Raw genomic sequence first — 19,687 nt, 5'->3', positions numbered from 1 at the left:
AACTGATCCATATCTTTCATTTTACAGATAAGAAATATTAGAGTAATTAAGTCGTGATCATATTAGCCTCACCATATCCTGTGTTTCCGTCTTGTTTGATTCATCCCAAGTCACCACAATATATGCTAAACCCATTCTCATATCACTCTTCAATATCAACATATGTGAGTGACCAAATCCCTTACATCAGGTAATAGCAGCAATATTTTGCAGGGCAGAAAGCAACTTCTTCAGAAACCTTATAGTGTCTGTAACCTTTTTTTTTTTTTTTTTTTTTTTTTTTTTTTTTGACAGGCAGAGTGGACAGTGAGAGAGAGAGACAGAGAGAAAGGTCTTCCTTTTGCCGTTGGTTCACCCTCCAATGGCCGCCGCGGCCGGCGCGCTGCGGCCGGCGCACCGCGCTGATCCGATGGCAGGAGCCAGGAGCCAGGTGCTTCTCCTGGTCTCCCATGGGGTGCAGGGCCCAAGCACCTGGGCCATCCTCCACTGCACTCCCTGGCCACAGCAGAGGGCTGGCCTGGAAGAGGGGCAACCGGGACAGAATCCGGCGCCCCGACCGGGACTAGAACCCGGTGTGCCGGCGCCGCTAGGCGGAGGATTAGCCTAGTGAGCCGCGGCGCCGGCCGTGTCTGTAACCTTTAATTGACTTATTAAATTTGTTCATTTTCAGTTTATTTGAAAGGGGGGGGGTACTTTCTACCTGCTGGTTCACTCCTCAAATGCCTACAACATCCAGGGCTAGGCCAATCTGAAGCTAAGAGCCCAGAGTTCAGCCTGCATCTCTCATATGAGTGGCAGGGATTCAAGTGCATAGGCCATTATCTGTCACCTCCCAAGCTGTGTATCAGCAGGAAGCTCGATTGGAAATAGAGGAGCTGGAACTCGGACCAGGCACTCCAGTATGGGATGTGGGCATCCCAAGTGCTGTTTCAGCCACTGTACCAAGTGTCTGCACCTGTAATCATTTGCATTAGCTAGTCTTTTTTTCTTCCAATTCATTTGTGAACAGCTATTTAATATCTACATGTGTTGAGCACCATACAAGACACAAAATATCCAGTGGAACTTCCAATGTAATGATATTAAATGACAAATTGCATATTGAAAGCATTATTTCTAATCTGTGGTGAAGGTTAGGAAGAAAATGTATAAGATGCTCTGAGAAAATAGAACCAGAGACTCAAGTTAGATCTGGGAGTGAGAAAGAGGCTCTTTAAGCAAACAGCAACTAACCTGTGTCCAGGAGGACTTAGCCCAGCAGAAGCTTTAGCAAGGACCACATCCACTACAGGCATTGAGTTTGCCTCTACGAAGAGCATCCCAATTCACAGGGGAGTGTACAGAATCACTGTGGATGGCTAGATGCAGAGGAGGAGTAGAGTTAGCTATGTAGGACTATCAAGGATGCTAAATTCCAACTTCCCTTCAGCTGGATCAACTCCAGAACTGCAAGAGTTGCTCACTAAACATATCTAGAATAGAAAATTTTACAGACATCCAAAATGTCTAACAATAATTTTGAAGTTATTTATAGATGTGCATATTATCTATATATCTGAAATTTATAATAGAAGTGAAAAGAACAGATATGCAAATTTCATGTGCTGTCTGAAGTATTGTTTAAAATGCATGTGTAGAAATATGAGCACAAACAAAATTCATAAAAGGTGAACCAGATAGTTTTGTTACTATGGTGATTTCTGGAGAATTACTACTTATTTTTAGTAATAGTTCCCTTAATATTATTTTTAAATTAAAAAACTCAAAATCCTTTCTGGAAGACAAATTATTTTAAAAAATGTGTTACTAGTGTGAAAATGTTTTCTGAGGTCCTAAGGAGAGAAAAATTTCCTTTCCTTCATCTCTACCACCAGCATCATTGAAATGGAAAATCAAAAGTTGTTCCCAGGAACAAGTGCTGGAGCCATGGGAATCCCAGTTGGAAATTTCATAACTGCCTTCTCAAACCATTGTATAGAGAAATTATGAATATAAAAGATAGATTGGTAATTGATGTGTTCTGCATGCTTTAGAATACCCATAAAGTCAGTTCCTTAAATTACTACAATTTATATGAAAATTCTCCATACAGATATTCATGTTATTTTATAGCAAATTTATTTTAAACTTCGTTTTGAAATGTGCTTAATTGACTCAGTGATTCTCCTCGGGGGTCTCCTTTCAAGATTCTGTATTTTACTTTATTACTTGCTGAGATTCTGGCCAATGTTTAAGAAATTTTTAATTTTTTTCATTTTCATATTCAGCATCCTTAAAGCATCTGAGAAAGCTTTAGGGAAGTGGTGGCTCAGCAACTTTCTGAAGACCTAATACTCACAGCTGCCAGGTGGGCATTATTCTGCTTAATCTAGGAAGAGGTACAGCCTTGAGGGGATTTGCAAAAGATGAAAAGAACTAAAATCACACTCTGAAATTACTAACAGCCTCCCGTTTGAAAGTGAAAAGCTATTTTTTTCCACCAGTGTATTAATATCTGAACTAACATGGGAGAAGAAAGGAACTTGAGTGCCTATCTCATCCACGTTTTTCTATAGTTAGTTTTTTGTTTACCTGAGAGAAAATAAAGACCACTTTTGGTCTTTGAACTCTGGTGGGTAGTTTGGGATCTTTTATTGAGTTTTTACAGGCTCCCTTTCCAAGTTTTTCCTCATTGTTTATATTTCCACCTACCTGTCCCTTTCCCTCTGTCCCCGAGTTGGGGCATTTACAGACGGAGTAAAAGGAAGAGAGGGAATAGAAAACAAGCCGAGTTTCTTGGGTGAAGAAAAAGCAGAAAAGGTTAGATAAAGGGTCTTGTCATGTGATCTTAAGGATGACTCAATATATTCCAGAAGGTCAGAAAGAGTTCATGGATCTGATAAATTTTGATTTAGGCCAGTAGAATCCTAGCCAATAAGAGATCTCTCCCACTGCCACATGTTACTCTTCTAGTGGCTAATGGTAAGGGGGATGCCCCTTACCTGTTGTGAGGCTAGTAAGTGAGGTGTCAGCATCAGGCTCCAGAAATCAGTCCAAACTAGTCATGAAACCCAAACCAAGACTAAGGAGTCACGGATGTCGAGGACTAGGTCCCAATAGGCACCTAAGAGTCTAGGAGTCTAGTAAGGAAGCAGAATGCCATCAGTTGGATCCATTAGTTTGAATGGATGGTATGGCTCTGTCACTGGCTAATGCCCTGAGCAGCTAAGAAGTCTTTGTGACTCACTTCTATTCAAGACCCTAAAAGCAAACTGATCTTCTGCCAAAGTTATTTTTCAGGTTTTCAAGTCACCTTCCAGGGAGAGATGCAGTCACCGGCCACCCAGGACTGGTCCAGACCCTACTGCAAGAGCAATACCTGTGCAGATGCCAAAGGTCACTCTTTACTTCATTTTAATGCTAAGATCCTGTCCCAAGAAGAACATAAGCCTTATTACCATAACATGCAACCTATGTCGGAGTATGTTTCTGAACATATGCAATGATAAGAACTTGCCCTCTTAGATATTCATCTCCCCCTAAAATAAAAGATACACATTTCCCCCTGCTATGGAGTTACAACTTTGGAAATTATTCTGCCTGCCCCCACTCATGGCCTCATTTACTGTCAATAAGGTACTTTGCATGACAGTTCCTTCTGGTGCATTTTTCAGAACTCGCCAGAAACTGGGCCCACAATTTTGGTAACAGCTCCATGTGATGGAAAAATAGAAAATCATAAGATGATTTTGGAAAATCTAGCTAGAAACTTGTCATTCTAATTGTTTTCACAATATATGTCATTGAGAGCATCAATAACATCAACAGGTTCTTATCCATGAATCATTCTAAGAACAAGTTCCCTCACTCAACATGCATACTTCTTATTTAATAGATACAATGATGAGGTAATTTTTTTAAAATTTATTTTATCCATTTGAGAGAGGGAGAAAGTGAGGAAGAGGGGGAAAGAGAGAGAGAGCTTCCATCAACTAGTTCACTCCAATGGCCTGGGCTAGGCCAAGCCAAAGCCAGGAGCTCCATCCACGTCTCCCACATGTGTGCAGAGGTCCAATCACTTGGACCACCCTCTGCTGCTTTCCCAGTCATATTAGCAAGGAATGGGATCAGAAGTAGAGCAGCCAGGGCTCGAACTGGCACTCATATGAGTTGCTGGCATTGTAGGTGACAGCTGAACCTATTATGCCTCAATGCCAGTCCCCCTCCCCATTTTTAAAAGTATTTATTTTATCTATTTGAAAGGCAGAGAGAGAGGAGGTAATTTCATGAACACATGAGTAATTACATAGCAGTGGCTAAAGAAACTAGGTTCCCAATTGGTGACCCATAAAAATGTGTCTCAGGACCATTTATACATTGAGCATTAGTCAAGATTCTTTTTCGGGGCCAGCACTGTGGCACAGTGGGTTAAAGACCTGGCCTGAAATGCTGGCATCCCATATGGGTGCTGGTTCGAGACCCAGCTGCTCCTCTTCTGATCAGCTCTCTGCTATGGCCTGGGAAAGCAGTGGAGGATGGCTCAGGTCCTTGGGTCCCTACACTCATGTGGGAGACCCGGACGAAGCTCCTGGCTTTGGATTGGCACAGTTCCAGCTGTTGCGGCCATCTGGGGAGTGAACGAGCAGATGGAAGACCTCTCTCTGTAACTCTATCTTTCAAATAAATAAAATTAATCTAAAAAAAGGATTCTTTTTCTTGGAAAAAACTAAATCCCAAATCAAAATACCACAAAGAACAAATACCTCCTTTCTACTACCCAGTGTCTGTGATAGGCTTTCTGCATGTCAGGTGAGCAAACCCAAATTGGGAGCTTCTGTAGCAACTCCTCCAACCAGTTTTGTAGGTCTTTTATATCACTATTAGAGGCGATCTTGCTGCACATGGTAAGTTAATCATGTTTCAACAGTCCTGGTATGCATCCTAATGCAGAATCTAAGAAGAGGAGTCATCCCACACTGAATCTGGAAAATTCTATAGAAAAACTATAACTGGCCTAGTTTAGGTCACATGCCTACATCTTAGACCTATCTCTGTGGTTTCTGTGTCAAATGCCCATTCCTGTGGCAGGGGAGGACAAGGTACTGTCACTTAAAACCAGACAAGAATGCACAGCATGGGAAAGGAATTTACCACAGGAAATAGAAGAACTTGAAGGCATATATGAAAGGATCATGGGCAGATGATGAGACTAATAACTACCTGAGTCCTTGTACATTTTCCATCTTCCATTTTGGCAAAGAATGCATTGCTTGTGAGGCTAAGTTGAAGCCCCGTTATGTCCCCATAAACAGGTCCTAATACTCAAAAGCCCCTGCTGTGTTTCCTCCTTCCTTCCAGGCCCTGTCCTTTAACAATAGGTTCTGGCCATTAAAGTTAGGTTACTAAACCACTATTTCTGGAAGTTGTTTTTGCAGAACATCACCATCAAGCTGGACTACATCAGTTGCAACTAGATCGTGGCTGACCAGCTGAGCTGCACATGTGCAAAAAGGAGGACAGCAACCTACAGGGAACACCCAAAACAAAACTGCACCTGGGCCTACCAAACCAAAAACTGGAGAGTGAACAAAACAGAAGAGAGGGGTGGCTTCAGAAAGCGAAGGCTCCAAATGTTCTGTCACCAGTTGACTGGACTTTTTTTCCCCTAATGATCCATACCTGGCCCTACTCAATCAGAAATTCCCTTAATAATGCGTCAGTGTCCCTACTTCTCTTTCCTGATCCCACAAAACTTTACCCAGATTCCCAATGAGGCGGGCAGATTTGGGTTTTACCAAACTTCTATGCTGGCTAGCTACACACACACACACACACACACACACACACACACACACAGATAGATAATTTTCTTTTCCCAAGAGATTCAGTGGTAGAGATTCAATCTGTACACGTTGACACATTGATATGAACATACTTCATTCAGTAACAAAGCCACACTAAACTACTGTCAACAATGGTGTTAAAGCATTTATCCAGTGGTATCATCTATTTACAAACACAACCAGACTCTCATTTTTTAAATAGGAGGGCTGAGGGTATTAGTAAAAACGTAATCAATTTTAACATCTTCACACAGTCATCACAGCTGCAGTGGGGGTGAAGTATAGAACCAGAAAGTTCAAAGCTGACTAAAACCTCTCTTCCAACACCTCATCTCACAAATGAGGAAGCTGTGCTTCTGAGGCATCTGTCCAGACGATTTTCAAGGTTTGCAAGGAAGAAGTACATGATCAGAACAAAGATCTTCTGTCACACAGTCTGGCATTCTCACTGGAGAGAAGAGCATCTAAATAAAAATAACAAGTCTTCCTTTCAACTTTTAAAATTGAAGAACGTGGAATGTGGCTTTCACAAAGAATACGTGCTTATCCACAGAAAATTTCATTTTCTGCCCATGACACTGATTATATATTTGTTCAAAGTTAAGTTATATACACTAGTGGAGCTCTTTTAAATCATCAAAAAATGTGCTTTATTAAAAATAAGGGAGAGCAACAAAAAAACAGAATACCACAAAAATTGGTTTTAGAAAGAAGTCAACATGATATAGATTGAGGTTAACATGATTTTAAATTATAAAATTTCTAAATTATATTTAAAGATTTTTTGTGATTTTTTTGCAAGAGAAATACATACCGAATTTAAATTTAACAGCCAAGTCTATACATCAAAAACAGGAATTCTAGTAAAATGTTGCTCTTTTATGACAAGATTAAATGAGAACAGAATATGGAAGGCAAATTATTTGTTTTCCTGGAAACCTGAATAAGATTCACCTTAGATCAATATGGAAAAGATGGCGTCCTCTCTAGTGACTTCAGCTTTCTAAATTAAAAAGTATGAGATGTCATCGTCTAATAGTACAGGGGAACAGAGGCACTAGAGGAGAAGCTATGGATTGTCATCTCCTGTACAGAGAACAAATCTACTTTTTCCTTGAGGTAAAAGTGTCCATTGGGGCTGGCATTGTGGTGCAGTGTGTGCTTGTGTCCTGGCTGCTCCACTTCTGATCCAGCTCCCTACTAATGCACCTGGGAAAGCAGATGATGGCCCAAGTGCTCAGGCCCCTGCATCCATGTGGGAGACCTGGGTGGAGTTCCAGGCTCCTGGCTTCAGCCTGGCCCAGCTCTGGCCATTGCAGACAACTGGGAAGTGAACCAGTAGATAGATAGATAGATAGACAGACAGACAGACATAGATCTTCTCTCTCCTTCTCTCCTTCTCTCCTTCTCTCTTCTCTCTCCCTCCCTCCTTCTAAATCTGCCTTTCAAATATTTTTTTAAAAAAGTGTATCAATATAAAGCTCATTTAAGGATGAAGATGAAAAATATTGATATGGGACTTTTATTCCATGCAAACAATTTGTATACCTTGTCTCCAGACAAAAGTGGAATTGAGTGATAGAATGAATATTGACATGCAAGAATTTTTTTGACAGAGTTAGAGAGAGAGAAAGGTCTTCCTTTCTGTTGGTTCACTCCCCAAATGGCTGCTATGGCCGGTGCGCCTGCGCCAATCTGAAGCCAGGAGCCAGGTGCTTCCTCCTGGTCCCCCATGCGGGTGCAGGGCCCAAGCACTTGGGCCATCCTCAACTGCACTCCCGGGGCCACAGCAGAGAGCTGGCCTGGAAGAAGAGCAAGCGGGACAGAATCCGGCACCCCAACCAGGACTAGAACCCAGGGTGCTGGCACCACAGGCGGAGGATTAGCCAAGTGAGCCGCGGTGCCAGCCAACATGCAACAATTTTCAAGTTTGCTTTGCTTAGGAAAGATTCTGGATGTTTTCTAGGAACATTTAGGAATTAATTACAAACACAGGGGCCTAGGGCTGTGGCGTAGCGGGTAAAGCCAGTACCTGCAGTGCTGGCATCCCATGTGGGCACCAGTTTGAGTCCCGGTTGCTCCACTTCTAATCCAGCTCTCTGCTATGGCCTGGGAAAGCAGAATATGGTCCAAGTCACTGGGCCCTTGCACCCACATGGGAGACCCAGAGGAATCTCCTGGCTTCGGACTGCCACAGCTTTAGCAGTTGTAGCCAATTGGGGAGTCAGCCAATGGATGGAAGACCTCTAACCCCCTCATCTCTTTCTCCCTTTCCTTCTCTGAGTAATGATTTTCAAATACATAAATAAATCTTTCAAAAAAGAACAAATAAGGCTGGGAATTTTTTGTGGGGGTGTAGAGGAGAAAAAGTAGTTTCCCTCACCTTCAGCAAGGTTTGTGGCTAAGGTACCCATAAAAAAGGACAGGCTAACAAGAACAGCATACCCAGTTATTTGATAAGCTTTATGTGACACAGGAGGTTTCAGAAATGAAGACCCAAAGAAACAAGAAAATCTGAATAACAACTAGCAGACAAAAAGAGTAAGATCTAATGATCATAAATTGAGGAAAACTTGGCTAGGCCTGTTTGTTCAGGTTCTTCTCAGCACACCTGTGTAACACTCCTCTCTGTGTGGTGGGCAGGCCCTCTGGCACAGGAGGGTTTTCAGGGGGAGAAGAGAGGAAGACGGTCAGAGCTACCTTTCTAGGTTATGGCCATACGGCTTCAAGAGAGAAATTGAGTGATTTTCCTGTTTCTGCAGTTTTCTCAAATGCAAAGGCTCCATATTCAAGAGGTAGGATGTCCTGAACACCATCAGTGGTATAGTTTTTCATCTGAAGCAAAATTCAGTCTGTTGCATACAGTGGACCACACTAGCACCCAGATTGCAACTGCACTACTGTTCTCATTCTAGAAATAAGAGGCTTTCAGTTTGAGCTTTAACAGAATTTTAAATCTAACTCTTAGTAATCCCTGAAGTATGACTATTATGAAGATGGTCTTATAAAAATTGTGCATCCAAAACTGTTTATATGAGAGCTGCCTTGGTATGTTTTCACTGGTTGGTTTTTATATTAGTTTTGGTTTTATTTTACTACATGGAGAATATTGTGTTTTCTGGATATCCTTGATTGATGGGTTAAGTTTACTGAAGATTTTGAAAGTGCTAGGTGAGGTAATGTATATTTTTTAAAAGCTACTGATGAATTAAAAGTTAGAAATGAATAAATGTATATTTAGACTCATGAAAAAATTCCTCTTACTAGTCTGATCTGCAGGTGAGTAAGACACAGGATTGGCTGTCTGAATTGGAGAACTCCTGTGAAACCAATGCTTTTCTTACACTTCATTCCACAGATAAGGGCCTTGACCTCTGGACTTTTTTTTTTTTTTTTTTGACAGGCGGAGTGGACAGTGAGAGAGACAGAGAGAAAGGTCTTCCTTTGTCGTTGGTTCACCCTCCAGTGGCCGCCGCGGCTGGCGTGCTGATCTGAAGGCAGGAGCCAGGTGCTTCTCCTGGTCTCCCATGGGGTGCAGGGCCCAAGCACTTGGGCCATCCTCCACTGCCTTCCCGGGCCACAGCAGAGAGCTGGCCTGGAAGAGGGGCAACTGGGAAAGAATCCGGCGCCCCGACCAGGACTAGAATCCGGTGTGCCAGCGCCACTATGTGGAGGATTAGCCTAGTGAGCTGCGGCGCCGGCCGACCTCTGGCCTTCTGAAAGCAAGCCAGGGCTTCTTTGAAATGAGGTGGGGTTGTGGATAAAGAAAGGAAGAACCAGAAGGGCTCTTATTATAACAACTAGAGTTTCTAAATGGGTTTTCTAAGGAACTATGAGAGAACACTGAAGCACAGGTAATATAAGAATGAAAAAAATGGGGGTCAGCACTGTGGCAACACAGGTTAAGCCACCGCCTCTAATGCTGGCATCCCATATGGGCATCGGTTCATACAATTCCTATCCAGCTCCCTGCTAATGCACCTGGGAAAGCAGAAGAAGCAACTTGGGCCCCTATGTGAGAGACCAGGATGAAGCTCTTGGCTTCAGGCTGGCTCAGCCCCAGTTGTGGCCATTTGGGGAGTGAGCCAGCGGATGGAAGATCTCTAACTTTGCTTTTCAAATAAATCTTTAAATGAGTGTTAGGTACGCTGTCACAACTTGTTTGAGGCACTTAACTACAATTGTAATCAAGCAATTATAAAAGTATTTGCTTAGCGTCCATCATGCCCTTCCAGACTGAACGGTCTATGATGGCAGAATGATTTCTGTTTTGCCCACCACTGTATTCCCAAGTCCTAGGATGGTCCTTGGCATATTGTAGACATACAATCAAATGATGAAAGAGTTGGGAGTGAAGTTATTCTGATATGAAGAATGACAAAATGGCTAAGCAGACCACTGAATAAACAGTATAGCTAGGAAAGGGGAGGTTAGGATTACACAAATTGTTTTGAGTCATTCAAAACACATACCTAAAGCAGGGTTGTTATAATTCCCAAAGCTAATATTTTCCCCAATTTTCATTGTCATCCTGTATTCATATATGAAGATTTCTTCCATTGTCCAGAGTAATTTGGCACGTGGGTATCTCTGTGCTCTTTTTTTTTTTTTTTTTTTGGTTGTTGTTGCCTTTCTCAGAATGCCCTGCTGTAGAGAAGTCACAGAAAGGTTTTAAGTGGGAGAATGGCCTGACCAGATTTGAATTATTAAGAACATACCTGGATGATATTTGAGTATGAAAAAGAACTTGGAATTAAGAATTTTCTTTTCACCTGGCTCCAGTTTGCCTACCTCTAAGCTTTTTCTCAGATTACCTCCTATACTCAAAACCCCTGTATTAATTACTCAGCAAGTCTGGCTGTACGCAGTGGCTTGCCCAGGGGAATTTCTTTCTCATGAATTAGGGCAGAGTTAGGAGATCCAGGAACAGTGTGGCAGATGTACTTCATGGGGGGGCCCAACAACCAAGCCTCTTCCAGTTATTTACCTGGACACCCTATGTTATCCTCATCTTCATGGTCTAAGATGGTCTAACACCACAACTACATTCTAATCAATAAGATGAAGGAAGACGGGGAAGGGAATGGATAAGGGAATACTACCTTCCTTTTATGGACAGGTTACTGATCATCTCATTTGCCAGAAATTAATAACATGATCACATCTAACAGGAAGGGAGTCAAGGAGAAGTGTAGTTTTCATTTGGGGAGACCAGGTTACTGGTTAATAGGAGTGGTAGATTCTATTCATTTGAAAGCAGACTAAATATTGAGTGATGAGTCATCTCTGCCATACAATCATCTTTTCCTTTCCGCTATCAAAATCCATTCTATACTTCAAAGTCTGGTCTAGCTCAAATTTTGCACTCTCCAGGAAGCAAATGAGACAGTAAAAAAAAAAAAGGTGGCGAGCCAGAGAATAATAAGCTTGTTTTCAGCAAAGCTGAGTTTAAGGCATTGCAAGCATGATTCAGAGATCTAAAAATCAAGATTCTGTGGATAGTGAAATAAAAATTAAATGACAAAGTTTGAACTCCTTTAAATATGTTTATCTGTTTTTAAAAGTTAGATTTCACATATTTTTTTAAAACTTTTATTTAGTAAATATAAATTTCCAAAGTACAGTTTATGGATTACAATGGCTTTTTCCCCCCATAACTTCCCTCCCATCCGCAACCCTCCCATCTCCCGCTCCCTCTCCTATTCCATTCACATCAAGATTCATTTTTAATTATCTTTATATACAGAAGATGAACTTAGTATATATTAAGTAAAGATTTCATCAGTTTGCACCCACACAGAACATAAAGTGTAAAATACTGTTTCAGTACTAGTTATAGCATTACTTCACATTGGACAACACATTAAGGATGAGATCCTACATGGGGAGTAAGTACACAGTGACTCCTGTTGACTTAACAATTTGACACTCTTGTTTATGGCGTCAGTAATCTCCCTAGGCTCTAGTCATGAGTTGCCAAGGCTATGGAAGCCTTTTGAGTTCGCAGACTTCAATCTTATTTAGACAAGGTCATAGTCAAAGTGGAAGTTCTCTCCTCCCTTCAGAGAAAGGTACCTCCTTCTTTGATGGCCCGTTCTTTCTTCTGGGATCTGACTCGCAGAGATCTTTCATTTAGTGTTTTTTTTTTCTTTTTTTGCCAGAGTGTCTTGGCTTTCCATGCCTGAAATACTCTCATGGGCTCTTCAGCCAGATCCGAATGCCTTAAGGGCTGATTCTGAGGCCAGAGTGCTGTTTAGGACATCTGCCATTCTGTGAGTCTGCTGTGTATCCCGCTTCCCATGTTGGATCATTCTCTCCTTTTTAATTCTTTCAGTTAGTATTAGCAGACACTAGTCTTGTTTATGTGATCCCTTTGACTCTTAGACCTATCGGTGTGATCAGTTGTGAACTGAAGTTGATCGCTTGGACTAGTGAGATGGCATTGGTACATGCCACCTTGATGGGATTGTATTGGAATCCCCTGGCACATTTCTACCTTACACTTTCCTAGGTGTGTCCCCCTGCTTTTAATGATGGATGACAGCATGATAGCATGGCTTTGTCTAACACATGCTCTCAAAGTTCCCCTAGTTACCAAATTCTATGAGCGTTGGTTTATGAAACAGGGAAACCTAGAAGAACTCTAATCTGAGCACATCAAAGTGTGTTGGTTATGACAAAAAAAGGTCATATTTTAAGCAAAGATGCATTTTAAGCAAAATATAATTTTCAAAGAATCCAGTAGAGAAAGGGACTGGTCATGAAAAATATTCCAGTTTGCCTCTACCTCTCCATGGTATAGACTAGTGTAGCAGAGTAGATCCTCTGCACCCCATGAATACACCTTGTATGCTGAGACTGTGGGAATTCTGACTGCATGATAGGGTGCAGGGTGTAGCTGGGTCTCTGAGCAATCGTATGTGGCTTCGAAGGCTCAGAGCTCCCTGACTACCTGGGGAGGGTAGCAGAATCCATGTTCACATGAGGACTGCACAGATCCTTTATGTGGTTCATGTGGCAGCGTGTGTTGAGTGAACCACCTGTGGGCTAACCCAGGGCACTGATCACCTTGGAAGAGAGGAGGTAAGGGTATGATTATGCTATCAGAGGTGATCATACCCTCTTCCCTGCTGACAGTGGAGATCTACCATGCCCAACTTGGGTACTACCCTGGATATTCACCCCACCCTGGAGCACTGACCATAGCTCCCTGGCCACATCCAGCACATGCCTCTGGGTATTCACTAATAGAGTAGACATTTACTTCACTAAGCCACAGAGACAAAGTTCAAAGATAAAATCCATCCGAGGAGAAAATCAACAAATATTTTGACAAATATCTTCTAAAAAAAAAACACACAAAAAATACAGAAATAAGAATAATGGGGCCAGCGCTGTGGCACAGTGGGTTAATGCCCTGGCCTGAAGCTCCGGTTCTAGTCCCGGTTGCTCCACTTCCGATCCAGCTCTCTGCTGTGGCCTGGGAAAGCAATGGAGGATCCACGAGGGAAGCCCAGAAGAAGCTCCTGGCTCCTGGCTTTGGATTGGCACAGTTCCGGCCGCTGTGGTCAACTGGGGAGTGAACCATCAGTTGGAAGACCTCTCTATCTCTGCCTCTCCTTCTCTCTGTGTGTAATTCTGACTTTCAAGTAAATAAATATATCTTTAAAAATTAAAAAAAACAAATAAGAATAAGGAAGACAACATGACTCCCCCAAAGGGACACAACATTTCAATATTAGGATGTGAAGATGAAGAGATTGATGAAATGCCTGAAAAGGAATTAAAAAGATTAATCACAGGAATACTCAGAAGCAGTGAAAAGCAAATAAGTGAGTTAAAGCAATCCATACAAGACATGGAAGAAAAATTCTCCCATGAGATTGGGATTTTGAAGAGAAATCAAACTGAAATATTAGAAATAAGGAATTCATTATGTCAAAAATACAGTGGAAAGCCCTTTTTTTGGCAGGCAGAGTTAGAGAGACAGACAGAGAGAAAGGTCTTCCTTTCCGTTGGTTCACCCCCAAAATGGCCTCTACGGCCAGTGCACTGCACCAATCCAAAGCCAGGAGCCAGGTTCTTCCTCCTGGTCTCCCATGGGGTGCAGGGCCCAAGGACTTGGGCCACACTCCTCTGCACTCCCGGGCCACAGCAGCGAGCTGGACTGGAAGAGGAGCAAGTGGGACAGAATCTGGCGCCCCAACCAGGACTAGAACCCAGGGTGCTGGCACCGCAGGCGGAGGATTAGCCAAGTGAGCTGCGGCGCCGGCCAGTGGAAAGCCTTAACAACACACTTACGCAGAAGAAAGAATATCTGGGCTGGAAGATGAATGTCTGGAAATTTCTCAGGCAAAAAAAAAAAAAAAAGAAATCAGAAATTTAAAAAAATTCAAAGGGATACAAGTTGAAAAGGAGGAGCCAAATTATCCCTATTTGTAGATGCCATGATTCTATATATAGGGGAACCAAAAGACTCCACTAAGATGCTATTGGGACTCATAAATGAGTTTGGTAAAGTGGCAGGATATACACACAAAAATCAATAGCCTTTGTATACACAGACAATACCGTGGCTGAGAAAGAACTTGTAAGACCTATCCCATTCACAATAGCTACAGAAAAAATTAAATACCTTGGAATACATTTAACCAAAGAGGTGAAAGATCTATGATGAAAATTACAAAACATTAAAGAAAGAAATAGAAGAAGACACAAAAAAAATGGAAGAGTCTTCCATGTTCATGGATTGGAAGAATTACCATCACCAAAAATGCCCATATCACCCAAAGCAATTTACAGATTCAATGTGATCCCAATCAAAATACCAACGATATTCTTCTCAGATATAGAAAAAAATGCTAAAATTCATATGGAAACACAAGAGACCCCAAATAGCTAAAGCAATCTTATACAACAAAAACAAATCTGGAGGCATCATAATACCAGGTTTCAAAACACTACAGTGCAGTTGTAGTCAAAACAGCCTGGTACTGGCACAAAAATAGATATGTAGACCAACAGAACAGAATAGAAACTCCAGAAATCAATCCACGCATCTACAATCAACTTATCTTTGACAAAGGAACTAAAATCAATCTCTGGAGAGAGCACAGTCTCTTCAAAAAATGGTGCTGGGAAAACTATCTCCACATGAAGTATGAAACAAAACCCCTACCATGGGGCTGGCGCTGTGGCACAGCAGGTAAAGCTGCTGCCTACAGTGCCGGCATCCCATATGGGTGCTGTTTCGAGACCCGGCTGCTCCACTTCCCATCCAGCTCTCTGCTATGGACTGGGATAGTCCAAGTCCTTGGACCCCTGCACCCATATGGGAGACCCGGAAGAAGCTCCTGGCTCCAGATCGGCGCAGCTCCGGCCATCACAGCCAACTGGGGAGTGAATCAGTGGATGGAAGACCAACCAACCAACCTCCCTCCCTCTCTCTCTGCCTCCCCTTTCTCTCTGTAACTCTGATTTTCAAATAAATAAATCTTTAAAAAAAAAAAACCCTGCCTTACACCTTATATGCAAATCAACTCAAAAGGGATCAAGGACCTAAATCTATGACCCAATACCATCAAGTTATTAGAGGAGAACACTGGGGAAACTCTGCAAGACATTAGCATAGGCAAAGACTTCTTGGCAAAGACCACAGAAGCACAGGCAATCAAAGCCAAAATTGACAAATGGGAGTACATCAAGCTGAGAAGCTTCTGCACTGCAAAAGAAACAGCAAAGTGAAGAGGCAACTAACAGAATGGGAGAAATTATTTGCAAACTATGCAACTGATAAAGGATTAATATACAGAATCTATAAAGAGCTCAAGAAACTCAACAACAAATCAATCCAGTTAAGAAATGGGCAAAGGATTTGAACAAGCATTTTTCGAAAGAGGAAATTCAAATGTCCAACAGACACAAGAAAAAAATGCTCAGGATCACTAACCATCATAGAAATGCAAATCAAAACCACAATGAGGTTTCACCTCTCTCCAGTTAGAGTGGCTCTCATACAGAAAACAATAAACAATAAATGTTGGTGAGGATATGGGGGGAAAGGTACCCTAATCCACTGTCAAGAATGTAAACTACTATAGCCATTATGGAAGATAGTATGGAGATCCCTCAGAAAGCTGAAAATACATCTACCCTATGACCCAACCATCCCACTCCTGGGAATCTGCCCACAGAAATTAAATCAGCATATTAAAGAGTTATCTGCACCCCCATGTTTATTGCAGTTCAATTAACAACAAATAAAATATGGGATCAATCCACATACCCATCAACTGATGTCTGGATAAGGAAATTATGGTATATATACACACTTTGGAATACTATGCAGCTGTCAAGAAGAATGAAATCCTGTCTTTTGCAACAAAATGGATGAAACTGGAAACCATTTAATGCAGTGAAATAAGCCAGTCCTAAAAAGACAGATCCCGGCCAGCGCCGCGGCTCACTAGGCTAATCCTCCACCTTGCGGCGCCGGCACACCAGGTTCTAGTCCCAGTCGGGGTGCTGGATTCTGTCCCAGTTGCCCCTCTTTCAGGCCAGCTCTCTGCTGTGGCCCGGGAGTGCAGTGGAGGATGGCCCAAATGCTTGGGCCCTGCACCCCATGGGAGACCAGGATAAGTACCTGGCTCCTGCCATCGGATCAGCGCAGTGCACCGGCCGCAGTGCACCGGCCATGACAGCCATTGGAGGGTGAACCAACGGCAAAGGAAGACCTTTCTCTCTGTCTCTCTCACTGTCCACTCTGCCTGTCAAAAAATTTAGAAAAAAAAAAAAGAGATCCCATATGTTCTCCTTGATCTGTAGTAAGTAACAGAGCACCTAAAATGTAAAGTATAGAAGTGAAATTTACAGCCTTTGTCTCTACTGCTCAGGAACAGTGTTTTTTCCCCATACTATTTGTTGAACTCTTTACTTATTGCAGGATTAATCTTATCAGTATAAAGTAAACTGAAAATAGATCAATGTAAAAATTAAGAAAGGGAATAGGAAGGATTAGGAGAGGAAGGAGGAGGAAGGGTGAGAGCATGGCTGAGAGGGAGGGTAGAGTGGGAAGTATCACTATGGTCCTAAACCTGAATACATGAAATTTGTATACCTTAAATTTTGTAAAAGCCAGATTACCTATTATTGAATGGATTTATATAAAGTTGTTGTTTATTTGGGCAACAAGAACATGTATCTTAGTTTAAGAAGCAAAGGTCTGTGGGCATTGTGGCACAGCAAGTTAAGCTGTTGCTTTCAACACCTGTATCCCATATCACAGTGGGTGGGATGGAGTCCTGCCTTCACTTGAGATCCACCTTCCTGTTAGTGAACACTCTGGCAGACAGCAGATTTTAGCTATAGTTCTTGGGTCCCTGCTACCCACATGGGAGACCCAGATGGAGTTCCTGGCTCCTGGCTTCTTTTTGGAGCAGGCTTGGCTTTTGTGGGCATTTGGGACATGAACTAGCAAATGGAAGGTCTCTCCCCACTCCCCCCAATTTCAAATAAACACCTTAAAGAAGAAAATGTAAAACAAGAACAGTATATACAGACTATAAGAATGGAGAGCTTAGAAGAAAAGACCATTAATGTAGTATATTTATCTCCTTTTATGATGGAAGAGAACTTATTTAAATCTTATATGTTGGTAGAGGTCTGGAGATGGACGAGGTGTTTATTAGAATGGTCAGTTAGGAGTGTAGATGTGAGTGGCATACATAGGGCAGAGCCAAAGACTGTATAATCCAAAGTAAACATCTCAGCTACTTAAGTTGTCAAGTATGTCTTTTAATGCAGCTAAGTGACTACAGCAACATAGCCACGAAGGGCTTCTTTATCTCAGTGATTCCGGCCCTCTAGGGTCACGGGCTTCATTTGCTTCCATGTTCTAATGTCTCTCAGCTCTCAGAACCAGCCAATTCCTGCCCAGTTAGGATTAGGATCCCATGTATCCCATCAGTAAGCTCCAGTTCTGTTCCAAGGACTAAAACTATAGATAACTGTGCTTTACATGTGTGTTGTTAGCAACCCAAATCATCCCCAAAACTCTAAAATTCACCATTTTGGTGCTGTGCAAAAAGCAAGCATTAAGAATTAGTGAACTTCTTTGTGCCATCCTATTTCTTCACCAAAATCCCCTCCATTAGCTCCTCTTAGAGAAATGAGAACTGAATACTGTACTGTAATTCAATGCATTATGAATTTTATTCATTTGGGGGAAGACATCTACTAAAGGCCACAATTAAAGAATTAAAGACAAGAGGCTAATGGAAGGACATGACATTTAAATTTTAGTGTTAAGTAATAGTCAGTCTAGCCTAGAATGATAATCCAAATGTCAGAGATGAGATTAATAGCTTCTTCAAATGGGAAGGAATTTTTGAAGATTTTTCATTCTACCATCACTACCATTACCACTTCCACTTTGCAATGTATTACTTATTTGAACCACTAAGTTTTTTATTGATGTTAAGAAATATAAAGAGGTAGATTCTTCTAAGCTATTACACAATTAATAAACTTTACATTAAAAGATATAGTAATATTATAAATTCATAAGAAAAACCATAAGAGACTGCTTAGTATCACAAGATGTGCTGAGTGACAAGGAAGAGAATTATTAATAAGACTGCATTATGCTCACTTCAGCCAAAAAAAAAATTCTATAGCTTAAACTTCCTTCTTTCTTTCATCTCTGAGGGAAGAAAATTTAATATATTCGATACATTTTGTTCCATCTGTGTGCTATAGATTACAAACTTAAGGCTAAAGGTATTCTGTAGAGGAAAGGGTTATTATATATGCAATTTTGAAGTAATTCAGTAGCTTATTTCCATGTGGAATAACTAAAAATAGAATAGAAAGGGCAATTTAGACAAAGGAGGACTGATTGGATTTTACTTTTTTATTTTGAAGGGAAGTGAAATTGAATTATGTAGATCTTTAAAAAAGGATATATGCTTGGGCATTTTAAAAAACTATTAAGTCACTACTTTAAAATAATTCCAAGAGTTTATACCTCATGCTGAGCTTCAAACTTTATTTTAAAGAGATACAAAAAGGAAACAGTGCTTTTATAAAGGCTAGATGATTTATGCCCAAACTCATGCAGGAAACACATGAAAAAGGGATTCAATTGCCTGTCTGGGCACATACTGAAAGTGATCTAGTAGGAGCCTCTGAGCCTCTCTCTCTCTCTGGGTGTCCATTCATTCATCTATGATAGAAGGTTAAAGTTTTTTTTTTTTTAAAGGTATAAGAAATGACTTTAGATATTTTCATTTCATAAAACAAAGGCAAGGTTGTCGCTCCCCCATTCACGGAGGAAGGACACTAGACCCTACGCTGTTCCTTTTGCCTGGCCCTTCCCGGGTTAGCTGCAGTTCCCTCACTCGCGGAGGAACGACGCCGTCCCGGGTTAGCTGCCGGCCCCCCGCCTCCGCGGAGGGGCAGCACCCCCACCGCTTTCTCCGCTTCCGCGGGGGAGCGGCACACCGCCGGCCGGCTCTCTCGGGGGCTGCACAGGTGTTCCTTCAGATAGATGTTCCTGGTGCATGGTGTCTCTCTCCTCCTTTATAGTCCTCTTCCACCAATCCCCACTCTGCTACCCACACGCCAAGTACGCTGCTCTCCTCCAATCAGGAGCAGGATCAGCTCCTGCAGCTTGTCAGTCAAATTGGCGAGGCAGCTGCATGAAAGTTGTTTGGTCTCTCTCAGCGCCATATTATGGGAGATCAGATGCATAGAATTAGTCTTAGTTCCAGTAATTTAGTCTAGTCTCAATTGCTCCCCACACAAGGTGACTTGAGGGAAAATATACATTTGTTGAAGAATTTATAACATTTAAAAATTTTTCAATA

General features: G+C 41.8%; 2 long non-coding RNA genes across 2 annotated transcripts in view; one reads left to right on the top strand and one right to left on the bottom strand.

Annotated features, from left to right (window-relative positions):
* LOC138847719 (uncharacterized) overlaps positions 1–5,528 on the top strand; it is a 40,061-nt gene extending 34,533 nt beyond the window's left edge. The window contains exons 2-4 of the long non-coding RNA XR_011385663.1: positions 2,268–2,347; positions 3,269–3,375; positions 5,403–5,528. This is a non-coding gene — a long non-coding RNA (uncharacterized lncRNA). The remainder of the gene's footprint in view (positions 1–2,267; positions 2,348–3,268; positions 3,376–5,402) is intronic.
* The window catches only part of LOC138847720 (uncharacterized), a 232,326-nt gene that overhangs the window by 14,335 nt on the left and 198,304 nt on the right, over positions 1–19,687 (bottom strand). The window lies entirely within an intron of this gene.

This window comes from Oryctolagus cuniculus, chromosome X, assembly GCF_964237555.1.
Source record: "Oryctolagus cuniculus chromosome X, mOryCun1.1, whole genome shotgun sequence".
NCBI classification, from domain to species: Eukaryota; Metazoa; Chordata; class Mammalia; order Lagomorpha; family Leporidae; genus Oryctolagus; species Oryctolagus cuniculus.
Note: the sequence above shows the minus strand (reverse complement) of the source record. Positions and strands in the feature narration are given on the sequence as shown.